Raw genomic sequence first — 21,618 nt, forward strand, 5'->3', positions numbered from 1 at the left:
TATTTATTTTGAGAGGGAGTCTGGCTCTGTTGCCCAGGCTGGTGTGCAGTGGCGCAGTCTCAGCTCACTGCAACCTCCACCTCCCGGGTTCAAGTGATTCTCGTGCCTCAGCCTTCCAAGTAGCTGGGACTACAGGAACGTGCCACCATGCCTGGCTAATTTTTTTAATTTTAATTTTAATTTTATATTTATTTGTTTTTGAGACAGAGCCTTGCTCTGTCGCCCAGGCTTGAGTTCAGTGCTGCAATGTAGGCTCACTGCAACCTCCACCTCCTGGGTTTAAATGATTCTTGTGTCATAGCCTCCAGAATAGCTGGGACTACAGGTGCAAGACACCAGGTCCGGCTAATTTTTTGTATGTGTAGTAGAGACGGGGTTTCCCCATGTTAGCCAGGCTGGCCTCGAACTCCTGGCCTCAAGTGATCTGCCTCCCTCAGCCTCCCAAAGTGCTGGGAATACAGGCATGAACCACCACACTCGGTTGTTTGTTTGTTTGTTTATTTATTTTTGAGATGGAGTCTTGCTCTGTTGCCCAGGGTGGAGTGCAATGGCATGATTTCGGCTCACTGCAACCTCTGCCTACCGGGTTCAAGCGATTCTCCTGTCTCAGCCTCCTGAGTAGCTGGGATTACAGGCATGCACCACCATGCCCTGCTAATTTTTGTATTTTTAGTAGAGGAGGGATATCGCCATGTTGGCCAGGCTGATCTTGAAATCCTGACCTCAGGTGATCCATCCACCTCGACCTCCCACAGTGCTGGGATTACAGGCATAAGCCACCTGCCCAGCTTGTTTATTTATTTTTTATGGTTGCTTCCACAATACAACAGCAGAGTTGAGTAGTTGCAACAGACACTGTATGGCTCGTATGCAAAAATATTTACACTCTGGCCCTTTATAGGCAAAGTTTGCTAACTTCTGACTTAGCATAATCTTAGGCATATGATCTCATTTCAAGTGGCATCCTTTCCAAAGGACTCCCAAATATTTAAAGCTTTTTATAAAGCCTTAATTAAGCAGTTTTAGGCCTACTCTATTCCAACCACCAAATGGGATTTAAGCTATGATAATGTTGCTCAGTTTATGAAAGGAAATGCCTCCCTGAATGAAAAACTTTACATTCTATTTTCACCCTTGTTCAGGTGAATCCATGGTATTGATAAAGAAACAAACCAGTGAAAACATTATTGGTTCTGAATTACCGAAGAGATGTGTGTTGATTCAGAATGAAACTTCTTATCTTCAAACCTTCTGTGGCACTTCCTAAAGAACTTCTTGGTTACTTAAACCAAATGTGCAATTATCTTTATAACTGCAAGTATTTATGAAAACCGTGGCATGATTTAAATACCTCGACCAATTTAGTCATATGGTAATTCAAACCTTTTTAAAAGTATCAAAAAAAGCACCTTTTACTGCCTAGGTTCTGTTTCTGGCTTATTTGATTTGTTTAAATGTTTTTGTGTAATGTTTAATTTACATCTCCTTTGTAATAAGTTAAAGCACTACGTTCTTCTTTCAGTGACAGTGACAAAAATGGGATCATGCTAACCAAGAAGTGGATTAATTTATCTCCCAAGGCCCTTTTGATTGCATGAGTTTAGTTTCTTCTCTGCAATTACAGATCCTTTCATATCATATCCTCATTAGTATGGTTCTCAGCCTAATTCTGTCAATCTTCTCTTTTTGAATAGCAGCTATATAGAGATACGTTAAATCAAACTAAAATTTTGCCTGAGAAAGTCTTTGTACTTGTATACTCGAATTCTTAAGTATAAACTGCAACCTAACTTGGTAGGTAAGCAAACTGAAAACCTAATTTAGGAGTAGGCTTCTATAACAATAGCTGAGTCTCAGCCAATCACAGCCGCCATACTTCAACAACCACTCGCAGGCAGCCAGCTGTTCAAACCCTTCTCAAATAAGGCAAAGGCCCAGCTGTTTCTGTACGCGCTTCTGTATTCTGTATGTTATTTTCCTGTTTCTGTCCATAAATCTTCTCTGACCATGGGGGAGCCCCAGAATCTCTGAATCTGTTCTGATTCTGGGGGCTAGCTAATTCTCTAATCGTTTTTGTTTTTCTTGCTCAGTTAAATTCTGTTAATTTTAACTTGCCTAAAGTAACATCTAACTTGCATATCATATAGTTCACCAATTAAAATGTACAATTCAATAGTTTTAAATTTATTCATAATAGTTACGCAACCACCACTACAGTCTATTTTCGAATATTTTCATTACCCTAAAAAGGAACCTCACTAGCAGTCACTCCTCATTTCCCTCCAATTGCCCATACCCCCAGTCCTAGGCAACCACTAATCTACTTTCTGTCTCTATGGATTTTCCCTTTTTGTACATTTTATATAAATGGAACCATACAATATGTGGTCTTTTGTTATTGGCCTCTTTCACTTAGCATAATGTTTTCAAGGTTCAACCATGGTGTCACAGTGTCAATCTCTTTTTAAAGTCATTATTTTGCATACTTAGTAGACACAGACCCAAATATTTAACTATAAGCATTCTTGGTAGAATAAACAGTTATAGTATTTAAAATTCTGATTATATTCTCTCTCTTTCTCTCTCTCTCACACACACACACATAATGCAGGCACACACTCGTAAATTCACCAAAATTTGGCCTTACATATTCAGAAATCAATTAAACGCAATAGATTGGACATGACTGTTTCTTTAGAAGTCTGGCTACTACTGTGGAAGATTATGGATAATCCTTATAAATTTTGAAATGTGTGCTACAATTTATTCTGAAGGGTTGTTTGTATATGTTTAAAAGACTTTTTTAATAGGAAGCCTCCAATATTTCAAATTACATTCTAATAAAGGTTGAGGTTGAACATTTCACTGAAAAGAATGCTTTATAGCCCAGACACACAAAATGATAACATCAAGTTGTATATCTGAGCTAGTGCACTCACCTACCTTATATTCTCTGTAAGTTACAGGCATGTTATTAATAATACTTCCTTAAAAGCAAAATGTGATATGTGCCAATTAATTTTGTAAATCTCATTGAGGGAGGGATTATTATGGCTCTAACTAAAGTAACTGTCAAAATTACTGTAACCTGGCCAGGCAAGGTGACTCATGCCTGTAATGCCAGCACTTTGGGAGATGGGTGGATCACCTGATATCAGGAGTTTGAGACCAGACTGGCCAACATGATGAAACCCAGTCTCTACTAAAATACAAAAAGTTAACCCGGCGTGGTGGCGCACCTGTAATCCCATCTACTCAGGAGGCCCAAGAATGGATTGTACCCAGGAGTTGGAAGGTTGCAGTGAGCCGAGATTGCATCATTGCACTCCAGTCTGGGTGACAGAGCAAGACTCCATCTCATAAAAAAAAAAAAAAAAAAATTACTATAACTAAAAGCAAGACTTTCTGTAACTTGCAGTTTAATTAATGTAAGACAAGAAAGATTCACAAATCTTTTATTTTCTTTCCCTCCTTCCCTCTCTCCCTCCCTCTCTCCTTCTTTTTCTCTCTCTCTCTTTCTCTCTTTTCTTTCTTTTCCTTTCTTTATTTATTATACTTTAAGTTCTAGGGTACATGTGCACAACGTGCAGGTTTGTTACATATGTATACATGTGCCATGTTGGTGTGCTGCACCTGTTAACTCTACATTTACATTAGGTATATCTCCTAATGCTATCCCTCCCCTCTCCCTCGACCCCACGACAGGCCCTGGTGTGTGATGTTCCCCTCTCTCTTTTCTTTTCTTTTCTTTCTTTCCTTTCTTCCTTCTGCTTCCCTCCTTCCCTCCCTCCCTCCCTTATTTCCTTCTTTCCTTCCTCCCTCCCTCCCTCCCTCCCTCCCTTCCTTCCTCCCTGCCTTCCTTCCTTCTTTTCTTTCCTTCTTTCAACAGGGTCTTACTCTGTTGTCCGGGCTGGAGTTCAGTGGTGATATCATAGCTCACTGCAGCCTCAACCTCCCAGCCTCAAGTGATCCTCCAACTTCAGCCTCCCAAGTAGCTGGAACTACAAGCATGTACCACCACCATGTACGGTGAATTTTTGTATTTTTTTGTAGAGACTGGGTTTTGTGATGTTGCCCAGGCTGGTCTCAAATTCCTGGGCTCAAGAGATCTACCCACCTCAGCTTCTGAAAGTGCTGGGATTACAGGCATGAGCCCCGCCCACAAGTCTTTTTAATCACTAAAGTAAGTATAACAAATATATTTTATCTTTTAAAAAGATTACATTAATGAGATCCCAAGCAATCTTCCTTCCCATTGATGTTATCACTGCACCTTTGTGGCAGGCAAATCCTCAGTTTTTCTTTTCCAGATAAGGAAGTAGAAGCCTGGAAAGAAAGCCCAAACTCAGAAACTCACCTAAAGCTGTCCTATTTAAATAAGGTTTAGCTTGGTTGGGTGCGGTGGCTCAGGCCGGTAATCCCAGTAGTTTGGGAGGCCCAGGCATGTGGATCACTTGAGCCCAGGCATTCAAGTCCAGCCTGGACGGCATGGCAAAACTCCATCTCTACAAAAAAAAAAAAAAAAATTGGTCAGGTGTGGTGGCACAAGCCTGTAGTTTCAGCTGCTTGGGAGACTGAGGTGGGAGAATAACCTGAGCCTGGGAAATTGAGGCTTCAGCGAGCCATGATCGTGCCACTGCACTCCAACCTGGGTGACAGAGCGAGACCCTGCCAAAAAAAAAAAAAAAAAAAAAGCATTGCCATACATAGTGAACTGTAACCTAAATAGATGTGTAAACACACTGTAACCCTTACTTGTAAAAATTACTGAGTTTTGGCCAATCAAAGGCAGCCAACTGTTCAAACTGAGTTCAAATAAAGCAAATGCCAAGCTATAACCAATCCAGCTGTTGCTGTACCCCACTTCCATTTTCTGTATGTCACTTTTTTCTGTCCATAAATTCTCTCTGAACATGTGGCAGCACCAGAGTGTCTCTGCACCTAGTCTGGTTTGGGGTGGCTGCCCCATTATTCATTGCTCAATTAAACTATGTTAAATTTAATTTGTGTGAAGTTCTTCTTTTACCACTTCCTAGGAATAAAAATGGTTTTCATTTCTACTTACCTATATCAAGTCTTACCCATCTTTTTCAAGCCTAGCTCAAGTTCCATTGCACAAAGGATGCCTTCTATAACGGCTTTAGCCCTATTACTCTCATTCTTTTCAGCCTACATATGGTACTTCTTATATATTCTATCTTGAATTGTTTTCTCTTTCAGTTATGTGTACTTTGATCTTGAATTGAATATTGATCTTGAATTTGAATATTAGACTATTAATTCATTGTGGTTTGAGACCATACTTTTTCTATGTTGCTTATAATAGTTATCTGATTGATTAATTAGATATTTAACAGCCAGAAAATCGGGGGGGGGGGGACACTTTAATTTTGAGCATTTCCAGTGATGATAATGACCTTTATTAAATCTATATATTATAAAGTCCATACTGATTAAATATGTCCTAATCTTATTAAAGATACTTCAATTGATTTTTTGTCTTTTTTTTGTTTTTTCTTATTCTCAGATACTGATAATTATTCTTTTTTTACAAGTGAATATCTGAAATAACCTTGGACATGTCAGAGTAATTTCTTTATGTGAATGTGCGTGTAAGATAGTTGGCCTGCATTAGCAAACATTCAGATTCATAATAACCTTTAGGTTTGAAAAATATTTGACAATTGCCTATTCACTATTAATATTCATGTGCTATATATGTGTACATTTTGAGCTGGAAACATAAAAACAATTCACTAATAAACAGTGGTAATAACTGTTCAAATCTGTATCCTATGGGTCAAAAAAAATTAAGAATTGTCCAGGTCTTTCAAGATTTCCTCTATGCCAAATATTTTAAATATAAGAGAAACCTTTAAAATCATACTTAATTTTAATAAAAATGTCATCTCACAGCATACTGAATAAAAAGAGGGATTAGGATCAATCCAAGAACCTAAAATATCACAACATGGAATAGAATTATCCATGAATTAAAAAGATGATTTTAAAAAAGGATAATTCCTTGAAAATAATCTGATAAAATAAAATACAATTAATTAAAACAAATTAGTACACAATTGTACATTTAGAGACTGAGAAAACAATTAGGTGTGTTAGAAAAATGATTTAGTATTGAATTGATCAAGATTCTTTAAGTTATTCCTGACATATAAAGTTTGTGCAGCAAAATCATATTTTAATAGACTACAGAAAGGAGGTTTTAAAAAAATTGATAAAAATTATCCTGGGCAGGACGAGGAAAAAGAAGGAAAAAATAAAGTAAAATAAAATAAAAAATGGATAAAAAGTTCAAGCCAGTGGTCGGGCACGGTGGCTCACGTCTATAATCCCAGCACTTTGGGAGGCCGAGGTAGGTGGAGCACCTGAGGTCAGGAGTTTGAGAGGAGCCTGGCCAACATGGTGAAACCCCATCTCTATTGACAAAACAAAAATTAGCCAGGTGTGGTGGCAGGTGCCTATAGTACCAGCTACCTGGGAGGCTGAGGCAGGAGAATCGCTTGAACCCGGGAGGCAGAGGTTGCAATGAGCTGAGACTGCGCCATTGTACTCCAGCCTGGGTGACAAGAGTGAAACTCTGTCTCAAGAGAAAAAAAATAAGTTCAAGCCAGCAATGACATGTTAAGAATAAAAAATTAAAAATGGATAAAAGAGGAAACTGACAACTTTAGGAAAATTTCAGGGAAAAATTTAGACTATGTACACATAATACTTTGTGAACTAGACTGGGGAGAGTATTGGTGTTGGGCAGAACAATAGGAAAAACAGCAAGAAAAAGGGGGATGTGCATATCAAAGGAGGAAAGAAAGGTAGTTTGGATAGACAAAAAACCTAAGAGGGATATTGGAGCCTTTCTATGATATCAACGGAGGACAGGAAGAATAAATGGTTTTCAAAATTTTGCGATATTGACTTTAAGTGATTTATTACAAAGGCATTAGGACTGAAAATTGGAAATAGAAGAAAAGGTAAAAACTCTTAGGTTATTGATTCACAAGGTCTGTGAGAGTCCTATATATATTAATAGCTTTTTGTTGCTGTTGTTTAACAAGAATAGACTCATAAAATAACCATTAGTTCAACAAACATTTACTGAACTCCTATGTGTCAAGAACTATGCAAGTCACTGTCAAAATGAATTAAAGCCTATAAGCAGGTGGAGGGAACCCGACAAACATCTGTGCAGGTTTTTTGATATAGATAAGAAAACGATCGGGCCGGGCGCGGTGGCTCAAGCCTGTAATCCCAGCACTTTGGGAGGCCGAGACGGGTGGATCACGAGGTCAGAAGATCGAGACCATCCTGGCGAACACGGTGAAACCCCGTCTCTACTAAAAAATACAAAAAAAAAAAAACTAGCCGGGCGAGGTGGCGGGCGCCTGTAGTAAACCCGGGAGGCGGAGCTTGCAGTGAGCTGAGATCCGGCCACTGCACTCCAGCCCGGGTGACAGAGCGAGACTCCGTCTCAAAAAAAAAAAAAAAAAGAAAACGATCAACTTTGGGTTACTTGTGAATGATCCTCTGTGAGGTAAATTGATTGTGTGAAAGATTATAAAGAAATGCTGTTTAAGAGCTTTGAGCCTGGGCTCCTTTCTTCCAGCAAAATGCTAAACTTTGAAAAGGTCCTTTAGATTCTGGGCTACACAAAGGTAGCTTAGTTACATCAAACTGGCTGGCTATCTTAATAGTACTCATTAAGATGGAGTTCTACCTGGATTATACAGTAGAGCTTGTTAAACAGGAATCTCAACTAGCATCCAAATAGGTGCTTCTGTGTTTAGGGAGTGTTTTATCTGTTGGAAAGTTACTGACACAATGAGAACTAATGCCATCAGCTAGGTACTCTGCAGCTTTGAAACTATGGACTATTGCATTTCGATTAAAATGACATTTCTTGACTGAATTCCGACATCCTCAGTGGTAGTGGTGAATGAACACTTTTATCAAAGTATAGATTCTATTAAGCTTTTTAAAAAATTTATTAATTTTTTTTGTAGAGATGAGGTCTTGCTCTGTTGTCCAGGCTGGTCTTGAACTCCTGATCTCATGCAATCCTTCCACCGCACAGCCTCCCAAAGTGCTGGATTACAGGCGTGAGCTACCCCACTCGGCCCTATGTAAGCTTTTTTGAATAAAAAACAGGAACCGTAAATAGCATATACATAGGATTCTTAATATTTTTACTTTAAATTCTAGAATTTGAAAAATAAACTAAAATTGAATACAACGTAATTGAGACAAATATATCTGCACTGGAAAATTTAGCTTACAGAGTCCCTTCATGCTATTGCTCAGTCTGTAATTTTAAGTTTAAGAGCAGGTGGAAGCTCTTCAGCGGTGACTGACAGACACCATAAAAGGTAGAAAACTGAAGGAGCCTATTTCCTGTATCTAAAAATTTTTTGTGAAGAATTCCAGAAGTCACACCAAACCTTGGGCCAATTACTGAATGCTAGAAATCTCATTTGGGAGCTTACTGTAAATGTGTGTGGCAACACACTGACTCCATGTTCAATCCGACGCCAACATGTTGAAATCAGTATTTTTGTCCTGACCCAAACCTGAACCAGTAGAAAATCTCCCATAACAGAAATTCAATGTTTGTGAAAGCATGATTGCCCTCTCATTTCTTTTTCACCTTCCTGTGCCTTTCATAAGTTCTTCCAGTTCGTTAATCATTAATTAATATTTAACAAGGCTTTTTCCTAGTGCCAAGTCCTCTGCTAGTCTAGCCTTTAGGCAATATACAAACTCCCCAAGTTCTTCCCTTTTAAGAAGCCTTGGCACTCACTACAGATTAATTTCTCTAAGGAAATTCATAATGGCAGACGAAATAGGGGTTCCTTTTCAAGAACATTCAATTTTAAAGCGTTTCAGCATTTTTTCCTGGTATATGTAAAATGTGACTTAATTGAACTAATTTTAAATGTTGACAGAACTTTCCAAGCACACATTTTCTGAACAAAATGGTTACAACTGAAACAGGAAAGGGCTTACACTTTTTCCTTCTACAGCTATCCCACAAGTCAGTCTCTTGACCTGCCCCTGCAGAATCCCTCAAACTCTGGCTCTCTGAGTTGATTTTGGATCTACGATGAGCCATAGGTTTGGAATGCAGATAACCTCCACGTGTATTAATGAAAGAGGTCAGCTATGACGTAGAAGCCATCTCCTGGGCAGAGAAGGAGAAGAAATGGCAGTCTGGGGAGCAGTAACATGTCTCCAGGTTTTCTCTGGTGAAAGGAGACTGATGAGAATTGATATCCATTTCTGGTCAAAAGAGTGGAACCAAGGTACTTCCAACCACCTCCTCTCACCCCTCTCCACATGGACAAACATACCAGACAGGTGATGTGGGCTAACAATTTACTTGGCATGAGGCCAAAGGCTTGAGCCCTGCCCTGCCCATATTCTTCTCCTTTGACTTCTTAAGGAAAGGAATGATTGCTGATGTTTCCCTCTGTGCCCTTTGACACCTGGACTGATTGTTGTAGATGTAATTAGGAATGTTCCTCAACATGCCGTTATTCTTCTCACGATTCTGGGAGAAACTGTACCCCTCCCCCATAGACTTATATAGGTGGCATTCAAATTCTGGTTCCCAACTTTTTCATATTTTTATTAATCCCATAAGATTTTGTGAATACGTACTCCGAGCCAGGCACGTTGGACTTCTAACTTCTTCTTAGCCCAAGTAGGAAGGGGAGACTCAGGCGCTGGGGACCATTCTCCTCTCCCTGCTGCAGAGTTGCAGTCCCTATCCCTCCTGGGTGCCCATCCCCGTGCCTATTTTCCTGGATCCCGACCCAGTTGATGTGACAGGCTCGTGGCCCAATCCCCTTCCTGGTTCCCAGGCCGACTGCTAGCACCACCCGAGCCAATGGCGGCGGCCGAGGGGCGGAGGGGGCTGGCAGGAGGGGAGGGAGCGCTGGCTTTAGAACCAGAGCCGCAAAGATTCCGAGGTGCAGAAGTTGTCTGAGTGCGTTGGTCGGAGGCAGTCCGGCCAGACCCAGGACTCTGCGACTTTACGTAAGTGCTTTGTAGGCGCCGGCGGGCACTAGGGGAGCGGGTTTCCTGGGCGTGGGCAGGAGTGGTCCTGGGGAGAGCATCTCGATTAAGCTCAGCAGGAACGTGCCTCGCACCGCGGGGCGGGGGTTGGGGGAGAGGGAGGTCGGAGAAATTTCAGCCGGAGCCCTCGGGTGCCCGGGCGATCGGTCGCAACCAAAATGGGTGTGGGAGTGACGGGGAGTTTCCCTACCAGCACTCGCCGCAAACACGTTTTCTGCTCTTCACTGTATTAAGTGGTGCTTTCTTACTAGTTACTCTTAACTTGTTGCCAGTCTTGGGCTGAAGTGCTAGACGCCAACCCTTGCCCTGATTCCCCTCCGCGGCTGCGGCCCCGAAGTGGAAAAGCAGCGCACAACTTCCCTCTCTCGTCCTTCTCCAGCTACTGCCATCCCCCCTCCCCTCCCGCCCGGACTCAGGAAATCCCGGAGCCAGCAGCCTGCTACTCCTCCAGCCCCCACAGGCCAGCCTCGGGTGACCTGGCTGGCTTAAGCTGACCCTGGGGCTCTGGAGAGGGGGGGCCGTGGCTGAAGGAAGGAACGAGGTTTGGGTTGCCTGCCTTCTGCTTGCTTCCCTCGTCCTTAGTGAGGGCGTCGCGATCGCACCTCCTCTCCCTATGAGTAAGCACTTTTTTTTCCTTTCAGTAGGAGAACATCTCTGGGCCAGTAGGACAGTACCTTTCCGCTCTCCCCTGTCCCCACATCCCCTGTCCTTTTTTCAGCTCCTTTGGCTCTGCGACCCCAGGCGCGCGGTCGGGGCGGCGGCAGTCCCGGACCTCTCCGACTCTTGGAGAGGGAGAGCCGAAGGGGCGACGGGAGGGAGGTAATATGCCCCCTCCCCCGCCTTTCCCCGCACAGCTGCACTTGCCTGTGTTTACTTTTCTCCACCCGCAGTACTTAAGCGCTCTAATGAGAAGCCCGGGGACGCCGACCACCCCCGCCCTGGCTTCTCGCCAGTCCCAAAGTTGCTGCCGCCGTCGCTACTCCAGTGTGCTGGCGGTTCCGACCGCCGGGCTCCGGGACGTAAGATGATCCCAGCCCGGGAGGTGGAGTGGGGGTTAATGGCATCTGACTCTAGCCTTATGCGATGCTCCTTGCCTTTCACCTGAGCAGCACGATATCCCCATTGGTGCAGAAGGTTGAGCTTTTGCAAAAGGTTGAGCTTGGAACTAAGTGGGTTGGAGAGCCTCACCATTTAGCATCAGACAGACGGGATGCTGGGGGCGCCCGGCCTGTTAAGAGGGATGGGGAGGAGGGAAGGGAGCCTGGCTAACAGTAGGTAGAAAATGTAGGGAAAAGTAAAAACTGTTGAAGAGCAAGCACTTACTCCACTTTGCTGGATGTCACAATGGACTGGGGAGCCTAAACTTGATCCTCGAGATGCAGTTTATGGTGAATTCCAGCTAAGCGGCTGGAGCCCCACACATACCAATTGGAATCACGTGCCCCAAGTCTCTGATGTGATGGTCACATGACGTCTTTTTACTTTAAAGCTGGAATGTGATGGTTGAGGCCCATATTCCAAAAACCACCTCTGCGTTTGAAAAAAAAGGTGGGGAGAAGTGTGAACTAGCTTCTAATCAAGGAATTCTACTAGGATTTTGGATGAGGGGACCAGAAAGGGAATTTGGTGCTCAGCTTTTATCCAAAACAAAAACAGGAGCTGTTTTTAAAATAAGGGATTGAAATATATGTGAGTTGGGACATATATCTCCTCCGTTCTTCAATCTCATGGTTTTTCTAAATTTAAAAAACATCTTACTAATTATTTTCTAGGGAAGTCATCCTTTTACTCATGCCCCATTTTGTCCCTGAATGCTAGATTTGAAGCTATATCCCACAAGATGGTGTTAAAAAGTAAGGCTCTGTTCATCTTCCTTGGTCTGGCCTATATTTTAATTAGACTGTTCCCTATTTTAGACATCTACTTAAAGGTGGTAGATAACCTCTTGACTAAAATTAACCAGTTATTTGTGGTTTTGAATTAATTAGATTAGAAATCATGCACAAAAACAGTGGACAGTAAATTTGATACATCGAGTTGGTTGGGTTTTTGCCTGTCAGTGGTTTGGTAGAATAATGAGAGGACACTGAAACGACTTTCCCATATTGACCTACACCCGCCCAAGTGACCCAAGTTAAGGTTGCTGCTGGGAAAACGTGGCAATTTGGCTATTCAGATTATATATTACAGAGTATAGAAGAGGAGCCTCTGAGGTCAGGAGTTTAAAAGCTTTGCTTATCTGGAAAGAAAAGAAAGAAAGAAAGAAAGAGAGAGAGGAAGGGAGGGAGGGAGGAAGGAAGGAAGGAAGGAAGGAAGGAAGGAAGGAAGGAAGGAAGGAAGGAAGGAAGGAAGGAAGGAAGGAAGGAAGGAAGGAAGGACGGACCTGGTTGATGCGTATTCAGCCTTGGAAACAACCAGGGCAGAAGATATTTAAGAGATTCTGACTTTGTATTCTTTTGCCAAAAACCCTTTGTCTCCTGCAGCAGCCTCTGAATGACTGCAGCACTCCATTTTCTTGCTGTTCATCCGTTTCTGAGCCCGAAAACTAGAACAACCTTAAAGCACATAGTTCTGATCCCAAGGCTAGCTTTGTGGCACAGATTAGCTGGAAATGGATTTAAGGTGCACCTGAGTTACTAGAGTTAACTACACTGGTAGATAGACCCCTCTAGTGGAAGTGAGGTGATAATATAATTTTAGATTGAAATAATAAATGTTTAACCTCAAAAAAAGCTTGTTATTACCACTCAACTAGGTTAAAGTGGTAGGGGGATAAGTTCTTTTTTAAGTATTGTGAAATCATGTCCAAACAGAATCATTGCTAGGCTGTATTCCACAGCTTTTCATTGTCTTGGGATGCCTACTCATTGAACACCACCCCCCAATATTGCTGACTTCCTTTTTTGGTGCTATGATCTAATGAGCCCAAATTTTTATTAAAATTAGGGGGCTTGGAGTAAAATTCTTAATTTTTACTGTTAGATCCAGCAGATAGCAACCCCTTACTTTACCTGAGGTGGGGAGCTATTAATAAGTAAATGACGCTTTGCTTTGACTTAATACAGACGATCAACATTGAAGTCCAAAGTCTCTAGTCTGATGTAACCATTTAGATTCAATTGATAAAAATGACTAGGCTTATGGCATTTTGGGTAGAAGGATTAATTGTAACTAGTGAGTAATAATTTGGGTGAAATTAAGCCTCTTCTACAAGTGATTACACGCACATTAGACTTTGACTGTGACTATTTATACTGGCAGAATGTCAGTATCCAGGACACTACCAGAAACCCACTGAGATTTTTCTCCCAGGCGAACAGAAACCTGTTACTGAAAAGAAAAGGGCAGCTTGGCCATGGTGCTTGAGCACCAAAGTGGTTCTTTTTGGTGACACTGAGAGGGTACAAGAAGAAAGTCCATTTGCCATTATCCCATATTATGTTTTAGGCATTATTTCTACTTGGATTTTCATGAAATGTACTGACAGTGTTCTTAGCACATATGATAAATTCATGACTTTGCTATTGTGTTTGGTCTAGCATAATCTATGTGAAATGTATAAGCCGAACTGTTTGTTTCTTTTTTGCTGTTTGGTACAGATTCCGAAAGTAGCTGGTATAAAATAAAATTTGAAAATGAATATCTCTCGATACATGACAACATGGGGTATCTGTTTTTAGAATTATGTTGTCTTTGGTCATATGACAATTTTTCTTTTGGTGAAGAGTGATCCAGAAGGCAAAATTTTTGATCTGTGAAAATAATCAACTCATTTAGAAGAAGTCAGCTGGGTCATGTTTTGAGTCTGTATTATTCTAGACAGTGATATACCACACAATGTATATTCAGTGTGTTGGAGGTTTCAAAGCTTTTTTGATACATTACAATGTTGGAAGCTCTTTTATATACCAGTGGTCATGACTAGCTGATTTTAGTTATGAGAGTGCTTTGGTTAAAGTTATGGAAACAGTCTAATCGTGAAATGTCAGTCTTAGGAGAAGATCTGATCATACTTGGGCCAATTTATTTTAGTTATGGAGGTGAGACAATTTCAAAAGATTCATGATAAATGTAATAATACCAAATTTTGCCTTAGTCTTGACACTTGAAAGATAAATATTAGTAAGTATAAACTGTTTTAGGGATGAAGAAGCATTGTTAGTATATGAAAATGAAAATACTAATTTCATTGAACTTGCCCTCAGAGGAACTAGATTCTAGATAGGGCTCTGCCATTGACTCATAATTTGACCTTCAGAAAGTCATTTAGAATTATTATATTGATAACTAATTGAGTACATACATGTGCCAGACACCATTCATGCTTTTGTTTATAAAAAGAGAGGATTGCTCAAGCTTTTTGGTTTGCTGGGTTTTATTTTTTCAAATATTCATAATCTGGCTTATTTCAGTTATCAGTTGACTTTTCAAACTTTGACGCAATTGCATTGATCCAAGCTAAATACTTTGTTGGCAAATTGATGACTATTCAGGAAACTGATCATCAGTGGGTTATTCCATGACTAATGTTAGTTCTTTAAAATAAAGAGGTGCCATTTATATAATTCCTTGACAGCGATTTTTGGTGCATTAAGCCTACTGATTTTATAATATGAGAAACCTTACATTTTCTTAAAAGTTTAGAAATGTATTTGATAATAAGGGTGGTGGTGTTGTTTATTGGAAAAGCATTGAGCATAGAATTTAGGGTCTTTTAGTCCTTTGCAGTCTGGACAGATAGATTATCTTAAGTAAATCATTGAAATTTTCTGTGGTCATATCTGGGTTTCACTTTATTTTTAAGCCATGTGATTTCAATCTACGTATTTCACAGGCATGGTGAAAGGATAAGTGAGAAACGTGAAGCTTTGGCTTTTAAGTAGACAGGTGCTATATAAATTCAAAGTACTGCAGCAGTATATCATAGAAACACTAAAGCTTTAACAAGAGTTTATAGAAATGGCAGGGTTCTCATCGCGTAGGTCTTGCCACATTTTTCTTTGTCTGTAAAAGTTCTCCAGCCATCCAATTTTTACAAGCAAAGGAAAAATAAAGCCAGACATATTATAATGAAAAATAAGAGAATAGGTTGATAACAACAGAATAAAAACGTACATGTGATACTTTATTCTTCTTCTTCTTTTTTTTTTTTTTTTTTTTTTTTTTTTTTTGAGATGGAGTCTCGCTCTGTCGCCCAGGCTGGAATGCAATGGCGTGATCTCGGCTTACTGCAGCCTCTGCCTCCTGGGTTCAAGTGATTCTCGTGCCTCAGTCTCCTGAGTACCTGGGATTACAGGCGCGTACCACCACGCCCGGCTAACTTTCGTATTTTTAGTAGAAACAAGCTTTCACCATGTTGGTCAGGCTGGTCTAGAAATCCTGACCTTGTGATCTGTCCGCCGTGGCCTCCCAAAGTGCTGGGATTACAGGCATGAGCTACCGCGCTCAGCCCATGTGATACTTTCTTCTATTTCTTACCTCAAATATTGTGCAAAATGGCCCGTTAAAGCCATTAATTGGGTGGTGTTTTTCCCCTTTTTAACTAACTACTGAGTAGAATTTTGGTCTTCAATGGTAATTGTTACAGAGTCCATTGGCTTACCATACCTCATTTTTAGTTTTGTGATTGCCCAAAATGGGAGGTTTCATGTAAAAAACCTCATAAAAAATCAAATTTTTCCTCCTCATAATTGCAGTCAAAAGGAGGACAACATGCAGGTATGGGAAACTGCATAGTGGAAGAGAGAATCTATACATTTAAGTAGCATGCCATGAATAACACAGAAAATGGCCTGGCACGGTGGCTCACAGCTGTCATCCAAACAGTTTGGGAGGCCGAGGTGGGTGGATCACTTCAGGCCAGGAGACCAGCCTAGCCAAAGTGGTGAAACCCCGTCTACTAAAATACAAAAAATTAGCCAAGCACGGTGGAATGGGCTTGTAGTCCCAGCTACCCGAGAGGCTGAGGTGGGAGGATTGCTTGAGCCTGGGAGGCAGAGGTTGCAGTGAGCCGAAATCGCGCCATTGCACTCTCAGCCTGGGCGATCGAGTGAGACCCCGTCTCAAAAGAAAAAAAAAAAAAAAGAAACCAGAAAATGCGGGAAGTTAAGTTGAAAAATTAACACCCTCAAAGCTATTAACTTGGATTTTCTTTTCTTTTCTTCTTTTTTTTGTTTTTTGAGTCAGATTTTCACTCTGTCGCCCATTCATACTCTGTCCAGTTCATTGAAAATGCAAGTCTGATTCCCTTAAGCTGTGATATTCATACACACACGAGTATATATACACTTATGTGTGCATATGTATATTATATAAAGTTTTATGTGATATATAAATATAATATAAAGTTTTTACTTTCTGTAAAATAAAATTTGTTAGGGTCATATAATAGTTTTGAATATTCATATTATTGTGTTCCGCATTATAAGCCCTAATTACATGGTGTTGCACTCAGATTGATATTCTGCTGTTGACACTGAAAATAATGCTTTCATTCATAGATGAATGTAATTTTCAAGCCTTTTTCCTGTATTTCTTAACTTGCTTGAATGTTCCCATTTTTGCCATTTCTTATTGTTCATTTTAACATTTTGGGGCTTGTGTTTCACATCAGGGAGAATTACCATTATAGGGTGCAAAGAATTTGCTCAGAGGTGAAAATGATACGAAATTGTCCCTAGGGCACATCCTATTGCTATAATATTCAATACGTATGAATTAATCTACTGGGAAAGTGTCTTACGTAGTGTGTACTTTAAAGATGTTTTCAGTTACTTTGCTTTGGATTAGAAAAATTCAAGGTAAGTATAATTTAAAATGCTCATATTTTTATGTTTATTTTTTGTGTAGAAAGAGACATCTTTAAAAATTGGAATAACACTATCCCATTCTTTTCATTTATTACATTATAAACATGTTTCCAAGTGATCAAATATTTTAAAAAATGTTTAAAATAAAAAAAAAGTTTAAAATCACTGCACTATATTTTATATAATGACTATTTCATAATTTATTTCACTAATTCCAAGTTGTTGGACATTTGTTTTCATATCTTACAGATAATGCTTCAGTAAGCATTCTTGATCAAACATGATTTTGCACTCTGTCATTATTTCTCAGAAGAGAAGTCACCAAGATTGTTTTAAAGATGAATTCCTTTGATAGTCTCTGAAATTTAAATATTGGCTTAAACAAAAAGATAGCCTTGATTTCAGCGGCATTTAAAAAAAGAAGGCTGGGTGTGGTGGCTCAGTTCTGTAATCCCAACACTTTGAGAGGCCAAGGCAGGCAGATCACTTGAGGTCAGGAGTTCGAGACCAGCCTGGCCAATATGGCAAAACTCCGTTTGTACTAAAAATACAAAAGAATTAGCTGAGCATGGTGGCGCATGCCTGTAATCCCAGCTACTCGGGAGGCTGAGGCAGGAGAATCACTTGAACCCAGGAGGTGGAGGTTGCAGTGAGCCAAGATTGCACTACTGCACTCCAGCCTGGACAACAGAGCAAGACTCTGTTTCAAAAAAGAAAGAAAAGAAAAGGCCATTCTTTATATAGTGTATTGTATCATATGTGACTCTAAACTGGAACTTGTTTAGGTAAAGTATATGTCTTGGAAGTATTTTTGTTTTCTCTGATATAGTTAGCAGGTGCAAAGCAGGATGAGGTAGAATCCTGTGCCGTGTACAATCATAGGAAGTTCTGTTTTTTGAAACGGAACTGTTAATGAGGGAAGGGAGACACGTTTGTTTTTAAGAAGCCTTTATGTTTCATATTATTATAAAACTCAGTTCAAGTATACAAAGCTTATTTGTGCCCATGAGCATTCAGTATCCTAAAGAAACATTTAATCCTGTTGTTGGCTAAATGACTATTTGCTGATATGCCCTTTTATCTCAGGCTATTAGTTTCTTAAGGTACTTTGATATTACTCAATAAACTACAGTTAAACTAAGAGTTTTACATTTCATTCAGGTTGCTTAAATAATATAACTAAACATAGGTCCAATAGTAGTAAAAATTCTGATGTCGACACTTAATTTGTGCCTGTTTTCAGTATATGGAGATTCCTTACATTACAAGCACTTGAATTCACAAATATTTTGTGTATTTAAATGGCTCATTGTCCATTACCTATCCCTCCTGAAACTTAACCCATGCCATTTCACAGACCCTTCCCTGGTGTTTTTCTCTTTCCTCCAGTTCACTAGCCTCACTCACCAAGGACTTTGTTGGTCTGGTAATTCCATTATGACCCAGAAGTGACTTGGAATGTTCCTCTGACCTAACAACACTTTCTCACTACCTTTCTTTTCTTTTCAGGGGGATCATGTACATGCTATGTTGCATAGTCAGAATGGATTTTAGCATAAAGTATGGGTTCCAATAGCTCTCACATTTTATTATTTATTTATTTATTTATTTATTTATTTATTTTGAGACAGAGCCTCACTCTGTCGCCCTGGGTGGAGTGCAGTGGCACAATCACGGCTCACTGCAACCTCCATCCCCCAGGTTCAAGCGATTCTTTTGCTTCAGCCTCATGAGTAGCTGGGATTACAGGCTCCTGCAACCACGCCCGGCTAATTTTTGTATTTTTAGTAGAGATGAGGTTTCACCATCTTGGCCAGGCTGGTCTTGAACTCCTGACCTCGTGATCCACCTGCCTCGGCCTCCCAAAGTGCTGAGATTATAGGCATGAGCCACCACACCCGGGCCAGCTCTCCCATTTTATATCTCTGTGGCATTGAGATTTCTTAACTCTTATGAACCTCAATTTCCCCATGTAGAAAATGAAGATAATCCACTCACTTTTCACTTTGTTCTTATAATTATATGAGAACACTTATAAAGCAACTAGCATATATTAGGTGCTCAATAAGTATTTTCAATTACAGGTTGATTAATGTTGCCTTAGATGATTTTTGTCAGGTATCTATATCTACCTCTTTTTCTCTAATTTGAGCACCTTCCCCCTTTTTTTTTTTTTTTTTTTTGACAGAGTCTTGCTTTGTCACCCAGGTTGGAGTGCAACTGTGCGATCTCAGCTCACTGCAACCTTCACTTACCGAGGTTCAAGCGATCCTTGTGCCTCAGCCTTCCAAGTAGCTGGAATTACAGGCATGTACTACCATGCCTGGTTAACCTATTTTTGTAGTTTGTTTTTTAGTAGAGATGGGATTTCCCCATGTTGCCCAGTCTGGCAAGATTTTAGAAATTAATGGGGGTTTTTGTGTTTTCTTTAATGGTGTTAGAAAAACACTCCTTTTGGCCGGGCGCGGTGGCTCAAGCCTGTAATCCCAGCACTTTGGGAGGCCGAGATGGGCGGATCACGAGGTCAGGAGATCGAGACCATCCTGGCTAACACGGTGAAACCCCGTCTCTACTAAAAAATGCAAAAAACTAGCCGGGCCAGGTGGCGGGCGCCTGTAGTCCCAGCTACTCGGGAGGCTGAGGCAGGAGAATGGTGTAAACCCGGGAGGCGGAGCTTGCAGTGAGCTGAGATCCGGCCACTGCACTCCAGCCGGGGCGACAGAGCCAGACTCCGTCCCCCCCCGCCAAAAAAAAAGAAAAACACTCCTTTTTATTGTTTTTCATTGTGAATGTGAAGGATTCTAACCATGTTTCAGGTTGAAGAAGCTTCTTCACTTAGCTCAGAAACCTGTTTATCGTTTAATTTATTTTTTCTTTTTTGAAAGGGAGCCTCACTCTGTTGTCCAGTCTGGAGTGCAGTGGCGCGATCTCAGCTCATTGCAACCTCCGACTCCCAGGTTCACACGATTCTCCTGCCTCAGCCTCCCGAGTAGCTGGGACTACAGGTGCCCACCACCACGCCCTGCTAATTTTTTGTATTTTTAGTAGAGACAGGGTTTCACCATGTTAGCCAGGATTGTCTCAATCTCCTGACCTCGTGATCACCCACCTTGGTCTCCCAAAGTGTTGGGATTACAGGTGTGAGCCACCGCACCCAGCCATTTAATTTATTCTTTTGTGAGGATATGTGGCGAACTAGCCAAGGCCGGGCACAGTGGCTCAGTCCTGTAATCCCAACACTTTGGGAGGCCAAGACGGGCAAATCACGTCAGCTCAGGAGTTCGAAACCAGCCTGGCCAACATAGCAAAACCCTGTCTCTACTAAATATACAAAAATTAGCCAGGTGTGGTGGCCCATGCCTATGTTCCCAGCTACTTGGGAGGCTGAGGCACAAGAATCCCTCGAGCCTGGGAGGTAGAAGCTGCAGTGAGCCAAGATCGTGCCACTTCACTGCAGCCTGGTGACAGAGCAAGACTCTGGGGAAAAAAAAAAAAAAAAGAAGAAGAAGAAAAAGAAAAAAGAAAAGAAAAGGAAGGAAGGAAGGAAGGAAGGAAGGAAAGAAGGAAGGAAGGAAGGAAGGAATAGAGGAAAAGAACTCACCTTCAAAGGAAAATTGGAAACATGGCTCAGTAAATTACAGACACCATTATAAACTCAAGGCCACTAACGAATATAGCTTAAATCAGAATGAAAGGTAATAGGTAGTGTTGATACCTGACTTGTAGAGGAGGAAGAAAAAAGTAGGGGCAAAGAGAAAATATATTATTGAAAACGTAAAATGCTGAGGATGGCAGAGGGTTATAAAGTAAACCAATATGTTTTCATGATGACACATAGCCTTTAAAAATGGGTGAATCTAAAACATATTTATGATGCCCATTATTTTATCTAGCGGAAATTTTCAAAAGCAAAACCAGGAAATGATGAAGGCTATTGACACATCGAGAAAATATTTTGAGCAGTTTGTGGGTCTCCATTGTAAAGCTACAGTTGAATCATTTTTACAAGTGGGTATGAATAATTACAATTTTATATTTTGTCCTGTGGTAATTAAAAAGCAAATAGAGCCAAATTATCATTAAGTGTAACTAACAGAAAAGTAATATTGATAGATTTAGATGTTTAAAAATATAAGCCAACCCATGCATTCAGTATTTTATCCTCAAACAAGGTGTTCCAGCTTTAGTTGACACTCAGATAAAAAGCAAACTAGCTACTGGGCATGGTGGCTCACACCTGTAATTTCAGCACTTTGGGAGGCTGAGGCAGGAGGATTGCTTGAGCCCAGGAGTTCAGAACCAACCTGGGTAAGATATTAAGACCTTGTCTCTATTTTAAAAAGAATAAAAATAGAAAATAAATTTTAAAAAGCAAACTAGAATATATCTAGTAGGTGCTAGCAGAAGGGGAAAAAATCTCTAACCAGAGATTTGTGTAAAGATGAAGGGAAGGTTAATAAGTATCTTGAAACTGTAAGTGTTGTATAAAAGAAGGCTTATAGACCATTGGTAAATAGATGTAAAACTCAAGGAAACTTTTAAACGTGCCCAAAGTTCTTAAGTATATATTAAGATGGTACAAACTACAGATGAAGTAATAGTTAACCAAAAATACTAACATGCACAATTGCTTAATTAGTCTATTTGTGGAATGGTTTCATCATTCATTCAACTACCATAAGTTTAATGCAGACTGTTAGGTGCTAGGGCTACAAAGATG

At 40.5% G+C, this 21,618-nt stretch overlaps 1 protein-coding gene and 1 long non-coding RNA gene across 3 annotated transcripts in view; one reads left to right on the forward strand and one right to left on the reverse strand.

The window, feature by feature from the left end:
- The window catches only part of LOC112616246, a 37,632-nt gene extending 26,116 nt beyond the window's left edge, over nucleotides 1-11,516 (reverse strand). The window contains exons 1-3 of the long non-coding RNA XR_003117600.1: nucleotides 11,413-11,516; nucleotides 11,191-11,317; nucleotides 6,421-6,437 (exon numbers count right to left, since the gene is read on the reverse strand). This is a non-coding gene — a long non-coding RNA (uncharacterized LOC112616246). The remainder of the gene's footprint in view (nucleotides 1-6,420; nucleotides 6,438-11,190; nucleotides 11,318-11,412) is intronic.
- The window catches only part of PLS3 (plastin 3), an 87,311-nt gene continuing 75,332 nt past the window's right edge, over nucleotides 9,640-21,618 (forward strand). The window contains exon 1 of one of the 2 annotated variants that reach the window (XM_025373241.1): nucleotides 9,640-10,050. The gene's annotated coding sequence lies outside the window, so the exon portion shown is untranslated. The remainder of the gene's footprint in view (nucleotides 10,051-21,618) is intronic. The other variant, XM_025373240.1, reaches the window with a different exon arrangement.

This window comes from Theropithecus gelada, chromosome X (genome assembly GCF_003255815.1).
Source record: "Theropithecus gelada isolate Dixy chromosome X, Tgel_1.0, whole genome shotgun sequence".
Lineage (NCBI taxonomy): Eukaryota > Metazoa > Chordata > Mammalia > Primates > Cercopithecidae > Theropithecus > Theropithecus gelada.